This window comes from Callorhinus ursinus, unplaced genomic scaffold (assembly GCF_003265705.2).
Source record: "Callorhinus ursinus isolate GAN/ISIS: 27379988/994484 unplaced genomic scaffold, GSC_fseal_2.0 scaffold8, whole genome shotgun sequence".
NCBI lineage: Eukaryota > Metazoa > Chordata > Mammalia > Carnivora > Otariidae > Callorhinus > Callorhinus ursinus.
The window spans coordinates 39,732,488-39,755,232 of NW_027397070.1; the positions used below are offsets into that span (position 1 = coordinate 39,732,488).

At 37.2% G+C, this 22,745-nt stretch overlaps 1 protein-coding gene across 11 annotated transcripts in view; it reads left to right on the plus strand.

Annotated features, from left to right (window-relative positions):
- The window catches only part of GPHN (gephyrin), a 633,555-nt gene that overhangs the window by 229,785 nt on the left and 381,025 nt on the right, over nucleotides 1-22,745 (plus strand). The window lies entirely within an intron of this gene.

Consider the following 22,745-nt stretch of genomic DNA (forward strand, 5'->3'; position numbering starts at 1 on the left):
AAGGTCAGTTATTGGAGCTTTATTAGTTTCCTTTGGTGATGTCTGGTTTTTCCTGATCCTAATTCCATACATTGGTGTCTGCACATTTGACTAATGGGGCTCCTCTTCTAGACTTTACAGATTTTACTTTGGTAGAAATGGTTCATCGGTCAGCTCAGTTTGGGTTTCTGGGTATGTTTACTGCTAATATCTTTGGGCAGTTAGGTCTGCTATTATGGTTTATTTTGGGCAAAGTGACTGTGTGAGCTTGAGGATGTGGATGGGTTTGAGGCTTTGCTATTGTCTAAGAATAGTGGTTAGGACTACTGGCTTGGCTTCTTATCCATATAAGGATGTAGGATGTACTCCATCATTGCCTGAATTCTCTGGTCAGTCTTTCTAGGTTATGGTGGCTGAATACTATATTCATTAGTATATTGGATTATGAATTAGATGCCATGCTCTGGCAGACCAGCAGGCTAGGGCCCAGGCCCTCTACAGCTCATTGTTTGGGAGTCCAAATCAGGCCTGAGTGTGCAATGAATTTCCGGTTAAGAGGGGCTACCAGTTTTGCTCTCCAGACATGGGAAGCTATGGCTTTTGCTCTCAGTTAAAGTGTCACAGGGCTTTTGAATGGGTTTCACAGCTTCCCATGTGCTCTGCTTAGGTTCATTGTTCAGACAGGCTGAAGGTTGTATTCAGCAATGAGCTAGGCTGGGAATTAGACTTTTTGCCTGGGCCCATTGGGAGAAGTAAGCTCTAATAAAGGTGAATTTCTGTTGTCTCAACTCAAGCCAATCTGCACTCAGAATTTCCTGGTCAAAGAAGACCATTGGCTTTTCTCTACAAACTGTCAACTCTGTCTGCCCTTCTCTTGGCTTGAGCACTGCTGGGCCACACAGCTTTCAGGGTTTTTCACCAGCCCTTCTGGTCAGATGGGGCTAGAAGACACTTTCCATGGGGGAGCAATGTCTAAGCCCCCTTGCCTGAGCAGGAGTGGGAGGAGTTGCTCCAGTTTAGTTGCAATTTCTAAAACAGGCTCTGTGATTGGGAGTGGCTGGGATCTATCCTCTCAGCCTTGCCTATGAATGAATCTGCCTGTGAGTAGCATGTGAGGCACCCCTGCCCAATATTGGTTTTCCTCTGGGAGCAATCTGCTTTGCCCACTCAGCTCTCAGCTCAAGTAGTACTAGTCTACATAGCTTCCAGTAGTAGTCATGACTCTTCTGGTCAGATGGGGCTGGAAGGCATTCTGCATAGCAGGTGGGGCTGATGCAGCACCTTTTGTAGGCATGAGCAAACTGGGTTCTAAGACTAGCCAAACTCCTCATTTGAGGGTCTGAGTCAGGCAACTCTGTACCCCCACAGGTTCCCTGGTTATAGTATACTTCCAGCTTGGTTTTGCAAATGAGCAAAACTGCTGGTTGGGATTACTACTTGGGCACAGGAGGTATGAATTCAGTCTGCCAAGATCCACATACTGGTTGTTGCACACCCCTCTCCACTTCCTTGTCACAGTCAGATTCCCAGTGGCTTGGTGCCACATATTCCCTTGAAATCTCCCTTGTGGGAATAGGGGCTCCCAGAAAGCAACACAATACTGGGGAAGCTGGTTGTTCACCCCACCTCAGGCTTCTCTTTTCTCACTGGAGGAACTGGAGACTCAGGGAGACCTCCATGTGTTGGTTTGCTGACCTGCAGGAGGGCACTGTGGGCATATATAGCTGCTTCTCTTACCCTTCTAATGTAGTCTGCCTTGGTCTCTCAGGTGTAGGGTGTCTCATCCTCACCCACATGTTTTGGATTCTCTCTCTGGTATCTTGTTCTTTAGCAGATGTTAGTTTGTGTGAGGAGGAGCAAAACCAGGAATGACGTATGTCACTCTGCTGGTGATGTCACTGCTTTTTTTTTTTTTAAGATTTCTATTATTTTAGTTCTACTTGTGAACTAAATTCTTTGTTTATCTTTAAGTATGTGATTCCTTTAAATGCTTGAAGCCTGTCAGTAATTATTAATTGTATTTTATATCAGAAATGAACTAAGTTGTAGAATATCTTTTTATTTTAGCTTTTTTGAGGTATAATTTATACACAAAAAAGCACACATTTAATGTGTACATCTTAATGAATCTGGGCTTTTGCATATACCCATGATACTATCACTGTACTCAATGTACTGAATATATCCTTCACATTAAAAAATTTCCTTGTGTTGTTGTTGTTGCTCAGTAGGAACACTTAACATGAAATCTATTTTCTGTGTTGTTAACTATTGTTATACTGTTGTACAGTCGCTTTCTAGAACTTATTCATGCTGCAGGACAGAAACTTTATAGCCAGTGAGAAACAATTTCTCATTTCCCCTTTGCCTCAGACCCTGGCAGCCATCATTCTATTCTCTGCTTCTATGACACTGACTGTTTTATACATGTCATATAAGTGGAATCATGCAGTATTTGTCCTTTTGTACTGGCTTATTTCACTTGGTATAATGTCCTCTAGGTTCATTATTGCAGATGACAGTAATTCCTTTTTTTAAATTAATTTTTAAATTATAGTTGACACACAATATTACATTAGTTTCAGGTGTACAGCATAGTGATTCAACAAGTCTATACATTAGTATGCTCATGATGTATAGCTATCATGTCACCACGCAACACTGTTATATTATTGACTATATTCTCTGTGTATTTTTTTTTTATCCCCCTGACCTATTCATTGGAAGTCTGGATCTCCCATTCCGTTTTACCCATCCAGCAACCACCAGCTTGTTCTCTGTATTTATGGATCTGTTTTCTGCTCTATGTTTACTTGTTTTTAAGGATTCCTTCATTTTTAAGTCTAAGTAATATTCCATTGTAAATATGTATCACATTATCTTTATTCATTCATGTGTCAGTGGACATTTGGGTTATTTCATATTGTGAATAATTAATTCCTCAATGAAAATGTTACAGATATCTCTTCAAGATCCTGATTTCAGTTCTTTAGGATACATACCCAGAAATGGGATTGCTGAATCATTATAGTTTTTTTTTTCACTATTTTAAGATTCTCCATACTGTTTTCCAAAGTGGCTGCATTGTTCTATATTCCCACCAACACTGTATAAGGACTCTTTTTTCTCCATATCATAGGCAACTTTGCTATCTCTTGTTTTTTGTTTTTATCTGCTTTTGACAACAGTACTCTTAACAGGTGTGAAATGATACCTAATTTTCTGTTGATTAGTGATGTTGAGCATCATTAGGGGTGGTGAGTAATGTTTCATATACCCAGCGACCAATTCTAATGTCTTTTTGGAGAATATGTAGTCATTTGGCTATTTTAAAATCAGATTATCATCATCATCGTTTTTTTGCTATTGAGTTGGAGATTCTTAAATATTTTTTAATATTAGCCTCTTATCAGATAGATGTTTACAAATATTTTCTTCCATTCTATAGGATGCCTTTTCACTCTGTTTCTTTTGCTCTTTTCCAGTTTGATGTCCCACTTGTCTATTTTTTGTTTTGTTCCTATCCTTTTGTGTCAAATCTAAGAAATCATTGCCAAGACCAGTGTCAAGAAGCCATTCCTCCTGTTTTCTTCTAGGAGTTTTACAGTTTCAGGGCTTACATTTAAGTCTTTAATCCATTTTGAGTTGTCTTTTATATATGGCATAAGACAGGAGTCCAATTTCATTTTCTTTGCATGTGAATATCCAGCTTTCCGAGCATCATTTGTTGAAGAGTCTGTCTTTTACCCATTTTGTGTTCTTGTCACCCTTGTCAAAGATTATTGACTATATATACATTGATTTATTTCTGGAGTTTCTATTCTCTTCCATTGGTCTATATGTATATTTTATGCCAGTACTGTACTGTTTTAATTACGGTAGCTTTGTAATATATTTTGAAATTAGGACGTGTGATACTTCCATCTTTGTTCTTTCCTGAGACTGCTTTGGTTATTCAAGGTCATTCATGGTTACACATGAATTTTAGGTTTGTTTTTTCTATTTCTGTAAAAAATGCCTTTGGGATTTTAATAGGGATTTCATTGAATCTGTAGATCACTTGGGGTAGTATAGACATTTAAAAAAATATTAATTTTTTCCAATCCTTGGACACATGACAGTTTTCCATTTATTTGTATCTTTTAAATGTTTTTTAATGTTTTATTTATTTGTGTGAGAGAGAGGGCACAAACAGGGGGAGCAGCAGGCAGAGGGAGAAGCAGGTTCCCCTCTGAGCAAGGAGCCCCATGCAGGACTTGATCCCAGGACCCTGGGATGATGACCTGAACCAAAGGCAGATGCTTAACCAACTGAGCCACCTAAGCGTCCCTCTTTTATATTTTCTTTCAGTAATGTTTTGTAGGTTCAGTGCACAAGTCAGTTGCCTTCTCAGTTTGATACTTTTGTAAATGGGATTGTTTTTAAATTTTTTAAAGACAGTTGTTGTTAGTATATATAAGTGTAATTTTTGTTTATTGATTTTATATTCTTCGACTTTACTGAATTCCTTAATTCGTTTTAAGAGTTGTGTGTGTGTGTGTGTGTATGTGTGTGTGTGTGTGTGTGTGTGTATTCTTTATGGTTTTCTATGTATAAGATCATGTCATCTATAAACAGTTTTACTTCTTCCTTTCCAATTTGGATGCCTTTTATTTCTTTTTCATGCCTAATTGCTCTAGCTAAGACTTTCAGTACTATGTTGAATTAGAAATTCGAGAGTGGGGGCTCCTGGGTGGCTCAGATGGTTAAGCATCTGCCTTCAGCTCAGGTCATGATCCCAGGCTCCTGGCTCAGCAGGGAGCCTACTTCTCCCTCTCCCTCTGCCTCTCCCCCTGCTCATGCTCTCTCTCTCTGTATCTCTGTGTCTCAAATGAATTAAATAAAATCTTTTTTAAAAAAGAAATTTAAAAAAAGAAAAGAAATTCCAGAGTGGACATCTTTGTTTTGTTCCTGATCTTGAAGGAAAAAAGCTTTCAGGTTTTCACTCTTGAGTATGATGTTATTTGTGGACTTTTCATATACGGCCTTTATCATATTGTGTTACTTTTTTATACCTAGTTTATTGAGTGTTTTTATCTTGAGAAAGTGTTGAATTTTGTCAAATAATTTTTTCTGCATCTGTTGACACGATCATGTAATTTTTATCGTTCATTCTCTTAATGTGGCATATTACGTTAATTGATTTTGGTATGTTGACAATTCTTGCATTCCAAGGAAATAACCCACATAATCATGATGTAAGATCTTTTTAATATGCCAATGAATTCAGTTTGCCAGAATTTTGTTGAAGATTTTTTTATCTATAATTTTATAAAGTTTTTTCTTCTTTCTGTTGGCTTCTACTACCTTTGTACAGTCCTTTATCACCTATTTTTTTAATATCTCACTATCCTCCTGATTTTTCTTTCTCACTCATTAAATCATTTTGCATTCTATTCTTAGAAAAACTGTTTTCATCTTAGTCAAAAGTCCATAATGTGTTCCAGTGCTTCCATAATTTAACACCTCCTTATTTACATATATGTATTTTCTACTACATTTCAGCACAGTTTTCCTTATTTTGCTGCCTTTTGTCTCCTATATGTATAATTCTAATTTCTACCATCTTTGCTTTTGTTCATACTTCCCTTTCCTTCAGAATTATCTTCTCCTTTTTCATCTACTCATCTGTGATAGGGACATAAACATACTATATTTTGACAACATGTTACACCCTTCATTTCAACTCTCTTTCTGAATAAGTGTTAGAGGCAAGTTGGAGAAACAAAGTGAATGTACTAGATTGCTTTACATCATAAAGAAGTGGCCAGGGAAAGAGGAATTGAAAGGGGAAAGGAAGGATAAGGAATGAGGGGAGTTTTGAGTGAGTTTTAGAGAGAACGTAAGAGAGATTGAAGTTAAATGAGATACAAGACCCTTGATGAGAATGGAGAAAAGCTTTTAAGAAATATGACTATGCATATAATTTTTATGTTCACATATTTTATACTTAAATGGTTTTTCCTCATATTTTCCCACATATATGTAAGTTATATGTTTTTTACATGTAGGATATATATGAGAAAATATGAGGAATGATATATAAAATGTATAATATATTGTGACCATACTTTATACATTATATTTAAACATATATTTATGTGATATACATATATACTGTATGTCATGCTATCGTATATATACTATTCATATATATTTTTATACATATATCTATTTATATTTATGTATATTGGGCTTTTTCATCAAGATTATAAGCTTCTTGGAGCTAAAACCCATCGGTATTTATCCCACAGATTACCCTGAATATTGCTAAAGTGAGTTTCCATTTCTTACTCCTTTAATCTTTGTATTCAGCCCATTGTTTATTTCTAAATAAAAAAACGTATTGCTTATTTCTTTCATCTAACAAATGACCATTCTGTAGTTTCATTTGCTAGACGATTAAGTGAATACAACACAATGTGCACAGAAAATTACTTTAAATCCAAGCCTTCAGAAATGAATTATATATGAGCATCTTGAAGTAGAAGTTTATTACAGTTCTTTGAGTTTTAGTTTTAACACCAGGAAAATGCATAGTTACATAAATCACACCTAAAAGCTGATAACTTTTGAACTTTTTTCCCAGTAACATTGAATTATTAGTAGAATAAAAATAAAGGAGAATGCCATCACATTCTTATGCTACATTCAAAGTTACCATCTTATCAGTCAGCATTAAGTTTCCTGCTGGACTATGGAAAGAAAACTGTAGTTTCATAGATAGTTTAGAAGAGTACAAGTATTAAAAAAAAAAAAAAGAAAAGTATAAATATTCACAATTTCAAAAAATCACTAATTGGGAAGGCAAAATCACCAGCCTGTATCAGTTATAGTATGAGTCAGTGACACATAAAGATTCCCTTTGTAAGGTATTTCTTATCGTTGTCTTTTTTTTAAATTTTATTATGTTATGATAGTCACCATACAATACATCATTAGTTTTGATGTAGTGATCCACCATCCATTGTTTTCGTATAACACCCAGTGCTCCAATGCAGTACGTGCCCTCCTTAATACCCATCACCGGGCTAACCAATCCCCCCTCCCTCTCCCCTCTAAAACCCTGTTTGTTTCTCAGAGTCCATAGTCTCTCATGGTTCATCTCTCCCTCCGATTTCGCCCCCCTTCATTTTTCCCTTCCTTCTCCTAATGTCCTCCAAGCTATTCCTTAGGTTCCACAAATAAGTGAAACCATATGATAATTGACTTTCTTTGCTTGACTTATTTCACTTAGCATAATCTCCTCCAGTCCCATCCATGTTGATGTAAAAGTTGGGTATTCATCCTTTCTGATGGGTGAGTAATATTCCATTGTGTATATGGACCACATCTTCTTTATCCATTCATCTGTTGAAGGGCATCTCGGCTCTTTCCACAGTTTAGCTATTGCGGACATTGCTGCTATGAACATTGGGGCGCATATGGCCCTCTTTTCACCACATCTGTGTCTTTGGGGTAAATACCCAGGAGTGCAATTGCTGGGTCATAGGGTAGCTCTATTTTTAAATTTTTGAGGAACCTCCACACTGTTTTCCAAAGTGGCTGTACCAACTTGCATTCCCACCAACAGTGTAAGAGGGTTCCCCTTTCTGCACAACCTCTCCAACATTTGTTTGTTTCTTTCCCTGTCCATTTTTGCCATTCTAACTGGTGTAAGGTGGTATCTCAGTGTGGTTTTGATTTGAATTTCCCTGATGGCTAATGATGATGAACATATTTTCATGTGTCTGTTAGCCATTTGTATGTCTTCTTCAGAGAAGTGTCTTTTCATATCTTCTGCCCAATTTTTGACTTATTTGTTTTTTGGGTGTTGAGTTTGAGAAATTCTTTATAGATCTTGGGTATCAGCCCTTTATCTGTAGTGTCATTTGCAAATATCTTCTCACATTCTGTGGGTTGCCTCTTTGTTTTGTTGACTGTTTCCTTTGCTGTGCAGAAGCTTTTTATCTTGAGGAAGTCCCAAAAGTTCATTTTTGCTTTTACTTCACTAGCCTTTGGAGATGTATCTTGAAAGAAGTTGCTTTGGCCAATATCGAAGAGATCACTGCCTATGTTCTCCTCTAGGATTTTGATGGATTCCTGTCTCATAATGAGGTCTTTCATCCATTTTGAATTTATCTTTGTGTATTGTGTTAGAGAATGGTCGAGTTTCATTCTTTTGTATATAGTTGTACAATTTACCCAGCACCATTTATTGAAGAGACTTTTTTCCATTGCATATTTTTTCCTGCTTCGTCAAAGTTTATTTGACCGTAGAGTTGAGGGTCCATATCTGGACTCTCTAATCTGTTCCATTGGTCTATATGTCTGTTTTTCTGCCAGTACCATGCTGTCTTGGTGATCACAGTTTTGTAATATAGCTTGAAATCAGGCAATGTGATGCCCCCAGCTTTGTTTTTCTTTTTCAACATTTCCTTGGCAATTCGGTCTTTTCTGATTTCATACAAATTTTAGGATTGTTTGTTCCAGCACTTTGAAAAATGTCATTGGAATTTTGATCGGGATGGCATTGAGGGTATAGATTGCTCTGGGTAGCATAGACATTTTAACAATATTTATTCTTCCAATCCATGAGCATGGAATGTTTTCCGTCTTTTTGTGTCTTCTTCAATTTCTTTCATGAGTGTTCTGTAGTTCCTAGAGTATAGATCCTTTACCTTTTTGGTTAGGTTTATTCGAGGTATCTTATGGTTTTTGATGCTATTGTAAATGGAATCGTTTCTCTAATTTTCTTTCTACAGTTGCGTTGTTAGTGTATAAGAAAGCAACTGATTTCTGTGCATTGATTTTGCATCCTGCCACATTACTGAATTGCTGTATGAGTTCCAGTAATTTGGGGCTGGAGTCTTTTGGGTTTTCCACATAAAGTATCATGTCGTCTGCAAAAAGAGACAGTTTGACTTCTTCTTTTCCAATTCGAATGCCTTTTATTTCTTTTTGATGTCTGATTGCTGTTGCTAGAACTTCTAGTATTATGTTGAACGATAGTGGTGAGAGTGGGCATCCTTGACGTGTTCCTGATCTTAAGGGAAAGGCTCTCAGCTTTTCCCCATTGAGGATGATATTCACTGTGGGTTTTTCATAGATGGATTTTATGAACTTGAGGAATGTTCCATCTATCCCTATACTCTGAAGAGTTTTAATCGGGAAAGGATGTTGTATTTTGTCACATGCTTTTTCTGCATCAATTGAGAGGACCATATGGTTCTTCTACCTCTTCTTATTAATGTGTTCTATCACATTGATTGATTTGCGGATGTTGAACCACCATTGCATCCTGGGGATAAATCCCACTTGGTCGTGGTGGATGATCCTTTTAATGTATTGTTGGATCTTATTAGCTAGGATTTTGTTGAGGATTTTGGAATCCATATTCATCAGGGATATCGGTCTGAAGTTCTCCTTTTTGAGGGGATCTTTGCCTGGTTTGGGGATTAAGGTAATGCTGGCCTCATAGAATGTTTGGAAGTTTTCCTTCTGTTTCTATTTTTTGAAACAGCTTCAGTAGAATAGGTATTATTTCTTCTTTGAATGTTTGGTAGAATTCCCCAGGGACTCCATCAGGTCCTGGATCCTGTTTTTTGGGAGGTTTTTGATCACTGCTTCAATCTCGTTACTAGTTATCAGCCTATTCAGGTTGTCAGTTTCTTCCTGTTTCAGTCTTGGCAGTTTATAGGTTTCCAGGAAGGCATCCATTTCATCCAGATTGCTCAGTTTATTGGCATATAGTTGTTGGTAATAATTTCTAATAATTGTTTTTATTTCCTTGGTGTTAGTCGTGATCTCTCCCCTTTCATTCATAATTTAATTAATTTGGGTCCTTTCTCTTTTCTTTTGGATAAGTCTGGCCAGTGGTTTATCGATCTCATTAATTCTTTCGAAGAAACAGCTTCTAGTTTTTTTGATCTGATCTACTGAGTTTCTGGTTTCTAATTCATTGATCTCTGCTCTAATCATAATTATTTCTCTACTAATGCATGGCTTAGGCATCGTTTGTTGCTTTTTCTCTAGTTCTTTAAGGTGTAGAGTTAGTTGGTGAATTCGGGAATTTTTTTGAGTGAGGCTTCGATGGCTATGTATTTCCCCCTTAGGACCGCCTTTGCAGTATCCCATAGGTTTTGTACCGATGTGTTTTCATTCTCATTGATTTCCATGAATTGTTTAAGTTCTTCTTTGATTTCCTGGTTTACCCAAACATTCTTGAGCAGAGTGATCTTTAGCTTCCAAGTGTTTGAATTTCTTCCAAATTTTTTCTTGTGATTGAGTTCCAGTTTTAAAGTATTGTGGTCTGAGCATATGCAGGAAATAATCTCAATCTTTTGGTATTGTTCGAGACCTGATTTGTGACCCAGAATGTGGTCTATACTGGAGAAAATTCCGTGTGCGCTTGAGAAGACTGAGTATTCTGTTGTTTCGGGTGGAATGTTCTGTATGTATCTATGAGGTCCATCTGGTCCAGTGTATCATTCAAAACTCGTTTCCTTGTTGATTTCTGCTTCAATGATCTGTCCATTGCTGAGAGTGGAGTATTGAGGTCTCCTACAATTAACGTATTGTTATCAGTATGACTCTTTATTTTGGTTAACAGTTGGCTTATGTACATTGCTGGTCCCATGTTGGGGGCATAGATATTTACAGTTGTTAGATCTTCTTGTTGGATAGACCCTTAAAGAATGATATAGTGTCCTTCTGTGACTCTAATTACAGACTTTAGCTTAAAATCTAATTTGTCTGATAAAAGAATTGCTACCCCAGCTTTCTTTTGAGGTCTGCTGGCATGGAAGATGGATCTCCATCCCTTCACTTTCAGTCTGGATATATCTTTAGGTTCAAAATGAGTCTCTTGTAGACAGCATATGGATGGGTCCTGTCTTTTTATCCAGTCTGTAACTCTGTTTCATTTTATGGGAGCATTTAGGCCATTCACGTTGAGAGTGATTATTGAAAGATATGACTTTATTGTCATCATGTTGCCTGTGAATTCCTTGTTTCTACAGATTGTCTCTGTAAACTTTTGTTCTATATCACTCTTGGAGTCTTTCTCCTTTTATAGAACCCCCTTAATATTTCTTGCAGGACGGGCTTAGTGTTCACATATTCTTTCAGTTTCTGCCGGTCTTGGAAGCTCTGCATCTCTCCATCCATTCTAAATGACAGCTTTGCCGGATAAAGTATTCTTGGCTGCATGTTCTTCTCATTTAGTACCCTGCATATGTCTTGCCAGGCCTTTCTAGCCTGCCAGGTCTCTGTGGATAGGTCTGACATTATTCTGATGTTCCTCCCTCTGTAGGTAAGGAATCTCTTCCCCCTAACTGTCCTTAAGATGGTTTCCTTGGTTCTAAGATTTGCAAGTTTTACTATTACATGCCGGGGTGTTGGCCTGTTTTCCTTGATCTTGGGAGGGGTCCTCTCTGCCTCTAGGAGGCAGATGTTTGTTTCATTCCCCAGATTAGGGAAGTTCTCAGCTATGATTTGCTCAAATACATCTTCTAGTCCTCTCTCTCTCCACTCCCTCCGGGATTCCAGTTATTCTGACATTGGAATGCTTCATGGTGTCACTTATTTCTTTCATTCTATTTTCGTGGATTCTGAGTTGTTTTTCCCTGGCCTCCTCTTTTCGCTTTTTTTCTATTATATTGTCTTCCAGGTCGCTTATTCGTTCTTCTACCTCACTTACACTAGCTGTTAGATTATCTAGATTGCATTGGATCTCACTGATAGTATTTTTAAGTTCTGCCAATTCAGCTTTCATTTCTGCCCTTAGAGACTCTATGTTGCCATTAATTGATTTCTCCATTCTAGATATTGTCTTCACAATTGCTAGCCTGAATTCCATCTCTGACATCTTGTTTATATCTGCATCCATTTGTAAATCTGTGGCATAAGTCATAATCTCTGAGTCTTTACTATTTTGGGGGTTCCTCCTCCTAGGCATTCTGTGGTTGAGGGAATGTATAGAGTCCAAATTATTGACCAGAACCCAAACAAGATGTATCTGTTTTCTAGGGACCTTAGGTTTGCTGGCCTCTTTTTTTCCCAGCCTGACTTCTGGGGGAGGGGCCTGCCGTGCTGTTACTCAGGCAACCCTGTTTGGGCAGAGTTGCCCTGCCTCCCTGTGGCGGGGGATAGGCTCAGTGGGAATCAGTTTTTTGGGGCTTTTGTTCTCTGGCGGCTTTCCCTTGCCGCTTTCCACGTCTCTTCCATGAGTCAGAGCAGAAGAGACGGTTTCCAACCCTCTGCCTCAGAGCAGAGAGATAGCAGTCTGTTCTTCAGTGAGCTCTCCAGGCCACACTGTCTCCATTTCTGTCTGTGCTGCTATAAACTGTAGTGTCCTGGGTTGTCTGCCCTTCTGCACTGCTCCCAGTCCTGCCTCCAGCTCAGGGCTCGTCTCTGCCCTTTGTGCTTCTAAAACCACCAGCTGCTCCCCATTCATACGCGTGACTCTGCTACTCCGGGTTTCCGCCCCAGGGGCTGCCCTAAAGTCCTTTCCCCCCAGGGGCTGCCCTAAAGTCCTTTCCCCGTTGCTACTGGTGTGCGAGTCTGTGCCCTTTCCCCATTGAGTGAGGCTGTCACTCATTGGCGGTGTAGGATCCCCATGGCCAGGCTCCTTCCCGCTGCTGTTTATCCTTCGATATCTGCCCACAGAATCACGGCTCCCTGCTTTGCACCTTGAAACCAACCGCCCGCGATACTCTGTAGAGATCCAGATCTTCTTACCTCTCAGGCTGATTTCATGGGTGCGCAGAGTGGTCTGGTAGATATCCAGCTCAATTCCGGGGACCAGTTGAAATAGTGTTCCCTACTCCTCCACCATCTTTTGTTCTCCTAACTATCTTTGTCTTTTAACCTCAGGTAAGATTCTCTGTAAGAGAAATGATTTATCTCACTTCATTGCTGTATTCCTGATGATTCTAAGTATTTAAGTGCTGTAATGATAAATGCCTCAACAGTGTTTATATGTATTGATAGTGACCAGTCATTTAGTTCATTATAATATGGGAAGAGAGAACAAGAAGAAATGGGCTGTAACTTCTTCAAGTGAGATTGTGAACACGTTACCAAAACCCGTGTTCAGTTGCCAGTACTAAAGGCAAGTACTTAAGAGACTAGCTTTGATTGGAAAGGAATTTGAGCTTTACTCAGGATGCTGGTCACCTAAGGAGAAGGCAGGACTCTTGTACTAAAGTCAGCTAGGAGGTTTCTGCCTGGCCCAAAGATTTTTAAGGGGTTTTAGGGCAGTTAATCAGTTTAGGTAGTGTAGTGGTCTGTAACGTTTCTTAATTATGTGCAGGCTGATGACCAGGCTACAGACATTATCATGGTGCTTGGAGGTTGAGCCAAGGGGTCTGGTTCCTTGGTGCCCAGGGAATGGGGTGTAGGAGGTGGGAGAGGGGTGTTGTGGAAGAGGGCCTGGTTTCTTGGTGCCCAGGGTGGTGCCAGAAAGCTGCTGACATGCAGAAGGCTCTGTTCTTTCTAAGAAAGAATGCATGATATATAGATACAGAGAGAAAGGTTTAGTTAGGGGCTAAGCTTGCTAAAGTTTAAAGGCTACTTAGGTAGGCTGGAGGGGCCAAGGCAGCTTCACATAGAAGCAGACATTCAGAAAAGCATTAGAACTCCAAGGTGCTTTTGACCATGAAAGGCCTAACCATGACATCATTTGAGAATTTTAAAACCTAATAAAATTGCATTTTTAATTATCTGGAGATCAAATAGTTTATCTTTTACTAGAAAGTCAATACCCATTTATTTACTCTTTGGAAAAAGATTGCAGATAAAAATGCATTTTTTTCTTCAAAACCTCAATATGTCTTGATTCTGAGATCCCAAAATTGATCTAAAATGGAATTTTAAAATTTTATTTCTACTCAGATTTTTTATAACAAGAAATTATGAAAATCATTAATATTTATTAAAATGGGAAAAATAAGAATAATTATAAAGACACTATCTTTCCTACCCTTACTTATTTGTTCTGGATATTCTGAGTTTGCCTCAGTAATATTTTCTTTGATACTTTTATGTTCAATATGTATTATGTTAAATTTTACCTGTACAATGAGATCTGTTGATGGAAAATGCTCCAACGAATGAAAGAGGTGAAATTTATTGCTTGCCAACCTAAAAAATGTTCGTTTAGGAGATCCAAATTAGATGATGTATGTCAAAGTATTTTTTAACCTTTAACTACCATATAATGATAATAACACTTTCATTAAGCCTTCCTGAATAGCTTTACATTAAATTGACATGTAAATGTTTCTTTTTGCTTCAGGTACTAAATCAGTAGTCACAAATTCAGGTGCCTATAGAAGTATATTAGAGTGGCTCTGTGCAATATAACTTTCTGTTAAGATGGGAGTAATAATCTATCTTTATTGTGCAATACTGTAACCACTAACTATGTGGCTGTTGAGCAGTTAAAATGGACTAATACAACTGAGAAGCAAAAAAATATTTTAATAAATTTGAATAACCACATGTAGCTAGTAACACTAGATACTATACAAACCCAGAATTTCAATGATTTAAACCAAGAGAAGTTTTATTTACTTTTTCTGTAATAGTCCAATGTGAAAATTTCTATATGCCAAGGGCAGATCTTTCTTCTTCATCTTGTGGCTTCATCATCCCTTAAGATATTAGAGACCTTTGTTTCCAAATGACAAAAGGAGAGAAAAGTCCACTTCTTAAAAACCCTAGCCTGAAAATCAGAAGGATCACTCTGCTAACATTCAGTTAGTAAGAACTAGTCATGTGGCCACATCTGGATCCAAGTAACTGGAAAACCTAGTCCCTGACAAGGCAGCCACTGTCCAGCAATAAATTCGACACTCTGGTAGGAAACAAATTTTTGATAGTTTTGTCATAAAAGACCAAGCAAGTAATATACAGAAGTGAAATGGGCCAGATGTTAATGAATAATGCACTGACTGTAAAAGGCAGGGGTAGAACTATGTCATGTCCTAAACATAGAAAAGTTATTATTCATTATCATGCCAGTGTTACCCTGTTTTAAGGTGGGACCTATGTTGCCAGATCTTTTAGGGCTTGGGGGCTTAGGGTTTTTTAAAATAAAAATCTGTAACCCATGTTTTTATATGAAATATTTCTCTTTTAAAAAGATTATGAATAAAATTGCTACCAATATTCATGTACAAGTTTTTCTGTGAACAAGTATTATGTTTAATTTTTAAGAAATTGCCAAATTGTTTTCCTGAATTGCTGGAACATCTTATATTTCCACCAATAATATATGAGAGTTCCAGTTGCTCTATATTCAACACTTGATATTGTCAGAATTTTTTATTTTAGCCATTCTGATAGGTATATAGTGCTATCTCATAATTGTTTTCTCTTTTTTTAAGTTTATATTTAAATTCCAGTTAGTTAACATACAGTGTAATATTAGTTTCAGGTATATAATATAGTAATTAAACACTTCCATATAATACTCTGTGATCATCACAGGTGAATTGTTTTAATTTCAATTTCTTATTGGCTAATGATGTTGCATATTACTTCATGTGCATATTTGCCATCTGTATACCATTGTTGGTCAACAAGTGTTTATTCAAATCTTTTGTCCATTTTTAAATATGTTGTTTGCTTTCTTAGTGTTGAGTTTTGAGAGTTCTTTATATATTCTTTGTGGAGCTATATACAGGCCCTTTGTGGATATGTGATTTGCTAATATTTTTTTCCAGGCAGTAATTTGTCTTTTCATTTTCTTCACAGTGTCTTTCACAGAGTGAAAGTTCTCAGTTTTGATGAGCACTTTGACAAGTCAAGGTCATAAAGATTTTTTCCTGTATTTTCTAAAAAATTTTTGATTTTTACTTTTAGATCTAAGATCAATATGAGTTCATTTTTGTGTAAGGTGTGAGGTTTAGATCAAGGTTCATTTGGTGATGTATGGATGTCTAATTGTTCTGAAACCATTTGTGAAAAAGTAAAAGGGGAGTTTTGTAGGCCACCAAGATGAAATAAGTGAAGGAAAAGATATTTCTTAACCTCTATATTCTCATTATGAGACTTTCTATAAGGCTTTATCTTCCCCATTGTGTACCAAGTTCATTTGCTTTAGTGTTGGCATTCTTTGAAAAATACATAATTTTAATCAAGAACATATTCACTTACTAATGCTTACTATAGTGAATTCTAACTATACTATTCCTTTACCATATAATTAGATTAATAGTGTAAGCCTGTAACAAAATGCCTAGAGTTTATCTTCTAGCCAACATGGGAATAAGCTCAATCAAAATAGAATTTAGAAGCAAAGGGATTTAATACTTTAAATGTATAAACTATATGATTATTTTGGTCATTATACACATGATTGTTCTAACACAAATTAGCTTTAAAATCTCCCTAAAATCATTCAAAAATCAACAAACCAACAGATATTTATGAACATTTATTTTGTAGGATTTGTATTAGGTTTTGTGGAAGATAAAAAGACATAACATATAGTGTTTTGTTCTCAGAAATTGTACACTCATGTTGACATATAGTAAAATTTAGAGTCACAAAATCAAATGTCTTCAGTTGCAACACAGTATTATAGACATGCCAAATGTTGGTATAAGACAACAGGGAGAGTTAGGACCTGTGTTAGCCTAGAGAATTCATTTGCTGATTAGAGGTATGCACATAAACAAACAAACATACAGTTGTCCAGAGAATCACCTTAAAAGATTGAATTCAGCATGGCCCATAGGTTTACAACCCAATTTCTTGATACTGTGGATCAATCTCTAGATGTCTAAAAGGACTGTGAACTTAAAAGGAGTGCCTTCACAAAGTTATTTGCAAGTGCACACACATATAGCTTTCTTTGCTGAAAAAGCATATTTTTCAAATTACTCAGACTTATTTCTAGTTAGTGTGTATAAGTGTATGTGTATGTATGTGCATGTGTATTTCCTATGGTGAACATAGTCTTTTTATTCTCTTTTACATTTTCTTATTGGTTATTACTAGTATTTTGATTTTTCTTGTTAATCTCATGTCCACCCAATATATTGAACTCTTACTTGTTCTGCTAGGCCTGTAATATGAATTTAATTAAATAATTATGAATTTAATTAAAACTGAAGATACTGGGGCACCTGGGTGGCTCAGTTGTTAAGCATCTGCCTTCGGCTCAGGTCATGATCCCAGTGTCCTGGGATCGAGCCCCACATCGGGCTCCCTGCTCAGCGGGAAGTCTGCTTCTCCCTCTCCCACTCCCCCTGCTTATGTTCCCTCTCTCACTGTCTCTCTCTGTCAAGTAAATAAATAAATACTGAAGGTATTTATGGTACTGTGATTTCCAGACTTGTTCCTGTTTTAGTGAGAATGCTTCTGATTTTTCACCATTTAGTATGATGTTACTTTTGATTTCTTATATATCCCCTTAATCAGGTTGAATAAGTTTCTTTCTATTCCTAGTTTATTTGAAGCTTTAGTTTTTGTTTATTTGAATCAGGAGTTAATTAGAATATTATCAAGTACTTTTTCAATATCTGTTGTAATGTTCTTAAGTTTTTTTCATTTATATTGAACCCTACTCTAGAGATAAACCTTACTTGGACATGATATCTTTATTTTAATACACTGCTATAGTTTATTAGGATTTTTGCATCTACATTTTTAAAAGATATTAACCTGGTTTTGATACCAAATTAATGCAAGCCTTATAGAATATATTAGGCAGCTTTCCATTTTCTGTTCTGAAATTGTTTAAGTCACGTAGGAATTTCTATTAATTCACTATTTTATGGGACTCACCTATAAAAACCATATTGCTTCTGCTCCTGATGCCTTTTTGGAAGTGGATTTTGTCTGCCTTTAAAAATCTCTTCTTAGTGGGCACCTGGGTGGCTCAGTTGGTTAAGCAACTGCCTTCGGCTCAGGTCATGATCCCAGGGTCCTGGGATTGAGTCCCACATTGGGCTCCCCCTGCTCTGCAGGGAGTCTGCATCTCCCTCTGCCTCTGCCTGCCACTCCCACTGCTTGTGCGCTCTGTCAAATAAATAAATAAAATCGTTAAAAAAAAAAATCTCTTCTTTGTGACTGGCTTTTTTTTTTTAACTTTTAAATTTCATCCTATATCAATTTTTATTTCATATTCTCATAGGAAATCTTTCACTTCCTTTAGCTTTTTCAAATTTGTGAGCACAATATTGCATACAGAATTATTGAATAAATTCATGTTTTCTTTTTCTTTGAATATTATCTTTCTCATGTTACTAAATGAGCTTCAAAATTTGTTTGATATTTGAATGTATTACCTTGGCATACCATCATTTATATAACTAATTGCATATTTTTTAGACATTCGGGTTGTTTACAAGTTGATTAGTAAATAACCCAAATTCATATAATAATTAGAAATAAAACCCAGCAGACTTGATTTCTGAGTACTTTTACCCCATACTATAGTATTTTCATATCATCTGTTTTATATAGATCTATAAAAAAATACATGTAATTAAAAGTGATTTTTTATTCAGAAAGTCATGTAACAGTTGGACTATCAAAATGGAAAAAATAAACTATAGTTAAGCAAAATAAAATTTTATATAAAAACCTGGAGTTAGAGTTTCAGTTTCTAATTACTTAAAATTAAAAATTAGATAATTTTTACTCACTTTAAGATTATGATATCTTAGTAAGCCCATATCTGTTATAATCATAAAACTGATCAGATACTGTTTCAGCTTTTCTTACTTTAAATAATAATTATTTCCTGTAGCATTTAGACTTTGTAAGGTATATTCATATATATTTTTTTCTTTCTCAAATTTTATTTAAATTGGAGTTAACATATAGTGTAATATTAGTTTCAAGAGTAGAATTTAGTGATTCATCACTTACATACAACACCCAGTGCTCATCATAACAAGTGCCCTTCTTAATACCCATTACCTATTTAGCCCATCCCCCACCCACCTCCCTCTGTCAACCTTCAGTTTGTTCTGTATCTTTCAGAGTCTCTTATGGTTTGCTTCCCTTTCTCTCTTTTTTTCCTTCCCATATGTTCATCTGTTTTGTTTCTTAAATTCCATGTATGAATGAAATCATGTGGTATTTATCTTTCTGTGACTCATTTCACTTAGCATAATACACTCTAGCTCCATCGATGCCATTGCAAATGGCAAGATTTCATTCTTTTTGATAATCTGTTGTGTATATATATACATATACACCACCTCTTTTTTATCCATTGATCAGTCGATGGACATTTGGGCTCTTTCCATAATTTGGCTATTATGGACATTACTGCTATAAACGTTGGGGTGCATGTTAAATCTGTATTTTTGTGTCCTTTGGGTAAATACCTAGTAGTGCAATTGCTGGGTCATAGGGTAGTTCTATTTTTTTTTTTTTTTTTTGAGGAACCTGCATACTGTTCCAGAGTAGCTGCACCAGTTTGCATTCCCACCAGCAGTTTGAGAGGGTTCCCTTTTCTCTGCATCCTTGACAATGTCTGTTGTTTCCCATGTTGTTAATTTTAGCCAGTCTGACAGGTGTGAATTGTTTTCTCATCATGGTTTTGATTTGTATTTCCCTGATGATGAGTGATGTTGAACATCTTTTCATGTGTCTGTTAGCCATCTGGATGTCTTCTTTGGAAACATATATATTATCTAATTTGTTACTGGCAACAAAGGTATGAGGTAAACAAACTGGTCACAGTTTTGCTTATTTTACTGATAATAAAATCTGGCTCTTCTGGAGATTAAGTAGTTTACTTAAAGTCTTAGAACTCATTGTTAGTAATAGAGCTGTTATCTAGATAAGGTTTTTTAATTCTCTTGTGTTTTGCAGACCTATCTGAAATACGTGTTCCAAATGTTATTTAAATATTAACTGCAAAATGTTTACTCTTCTTTAAAAAATATTGTAACTGTTCTTCCTTAATTTTCCCTGTTTCTCTCTAGTCTATTTTTTCTTCTAGATGAGACCCTTATTATCACATACATAAATTATTAGATTTATCCCTTTTCTGATGTTTCTGTCACCTCATGTCCCAGTACTACTTCCAAGTTAATCTTCCTATTATGGTTGATTGTATGTGTCAACTTGACTGGCCTAAGTGATGTCTAGAAAGTTGGTAAAACATTATTTCTGAGGAAGAAAACCTCTGGGACCACACACTGGGGAGCTGGGGGAACTGAGTGGCACGGGTTTTTTGCAAACAGTGAGTTTAGCTCTCAGCTTTTAGAAGTGCTCGACTTTCACTGGAGCAGAGCTGTAGAGTGCGCTCCCAGAGACAAGGATAGCTGTAGTCAGGGAGTGTGCACAGAATAGTGTAGGGATCTTTGGGGTCGCAGTGGGAGAGATTGTTCCCCTTCCTGGAGTACATTTAGAAGTGGGTATTATGCCTCTCCAAGTACAAAAGACCCTGCAGGCACCACTAAGTGGCCTTTCATCAGCAAGCGACTAAGGCATGCACAGATGGGCGATAACCTGGTTGCTGCTTTTTTGTGGTGCCTAGAGTTTGTACAACTCTAGGTGGAGGATTGTATTTATGGGACAAAGGGCACTGGTCAGAGCACAGCAAGCCTCTAAGTCGGAGGAGGGAGTGGATCCAAGTGGTGTCATCTCCTTTAAGATTTGGAGGTTTGAATCCCAGCGGCACCGGAGATAAAGGGAAGAGAACTGGGTGCAGGGTGCACTGAAAGCCCTAGATTTTCTGTGAGGGCTTCCTGAACAGCAGGTGGTGTGAGATCCCCTGTCCAGGGAGGAGAGAGTGGGGTGTCACCATTTGCGCCCCACGCCAACACTGTGGGACATCAGAGAGCAATAGAGCGGCCCCCAATGGAGGTGGAAGCCATTTACACCAAACCCCGCCCACCCTGTGCTTGGGAAGTGCTTTTTTTTTTTCTTTACTGGGGCAGGTTCAACCCTGAGCTAGCACAGCCAGCATCTCCCCAGAAGAGAAAAACAGACAGCATGCCCCATGCACCAACTCTGTTGATCACACTGTGCTTCAAAGCATCCCTTTCAGTTTTGGTTGAAATAGGACCAGAATGTATTTTTTTCTTCTTTCTTCTTTTTCTTTTTTTCCCCCTTTCTCCTTTAGAATCAGGCTTAGAGTTTTTGTATGTTAGTTTTTTCATTTCCTGTTCTCTCTCTGTCTCTCTCTCTCTTTTTGATCAGACTTCTTTTTTATTTTTTTTATTTTTTTATTTTTTTTTGCCCCCATTCTTTTTCTTTGGAATCAGGCTTATAGCTTTTTTTTTTTAATTGTCTGTTCGGCTTATCTGGTTCTCTTTTCTTTTTGAAAAAGGCTTTCTTTTTCTTCCTTCTCCCCGCCCCCCAGGCATTTTACAACAAACAAATCAAAGCACACCTAGATAAAAGTCAAAGCACTCCCCAGTGCAAGCAAAGAGGAACTCTGCAGAGGACTGACCAGTGGGAAAGAGCAGCCATATTTCAACAGCAGAGTACACACACTATACACCAGAAACACTTCCTGAAGTGCCAGGCCCTGGACAGTGTGTGACCTCTTTTTAATGTAGTAGTATTCCGAAGTGCAGGAAGCATAACAACCTTTCATAACACACAAAAGAAACAAACATAGCCAAAATGACAGGATGGAGAATATCTCCCCAAAGGAAAGGTCAGGAAGATATCACAGGCAGGGACTTTCTCAAAGCCGATATAAGCTATATATCTGAAAAAGGATTTAGATCAACAGTAATAAGTCTACTACTGGGACTTGAAAAAAGCATAGAAGACACCAGAGAAGCCCTTGTAGCTGAAATAAAAGACCTAAAAACTAGTAAAGCTAAAATAAAAAATGGTATAATTGACTTGCAAAACAGGATATAATCACTACGAGGACTGAAGAAGCAGAGAAGAAGATACGTAACATAGAAGGTAAAATTATGGAAAATAATAAAGCTGAAAAGAAGAGGGAAAGAAAACTACTAGAAACAATTAGATCATGAGGTAGACTTAGAGAACTCAGCGAAACCATAAAATGAAATAATATCATATCATAGGAGTCCCAGAAGAGGAGGAGGAAAAGGGGGCAGAAGGTATATTTGAACAAATTATAGCTCAAAACTTCCCTAATCTGGGGAAGGAAACAGGCATTCAAGTCCAAGAGGCACAGAGAAATCAACAAAATCAGGTCAACACCATGACATATCATAATGAAACTTGAAAGTACAAAGATAAAGAGAGAATTCTGAAAGCAGCTCAGGAGACAAGGTTCTTAACCTATAATGGTAGACACATAAGGCTGGAAGCATACTAGTCCACAGAGACCTGGCAGCCAGAAGGTGCTGGCATGATATATTCAACATGCTAATTGGGAAAAATATGCAGCCAAGAATACTTTATCCAGCAAGGCTGTCATTCAGAACAGAAGGAGAGATAAAGAGTTTCCAAGACAAAGAAAAACTAAAGGAATTCCTAAACACTAAGCCAGGCCTGCAAGAAATATTAAAGGGGACCCACTGAGCGGAAAGAGAGACCAAAAGTAACAAAGACCAGAAAGGAACAGAGACTGTCTACAGGAACAGCGACTTTACAGGTAATGCAATGGCACTAAATTCCTGTCTTTCAACAATTACTCTGGATGTAAATGGACTAACTGCTCCAATCAAAAGACACGGTATCAGAACGGATACATAAACAAGACCCATCGATATGCTGCTTACAAAAGACTCATTTTATACCCAAAGACACCTCCAGATTGAAAGTGGGGGGGTGGAGAACCA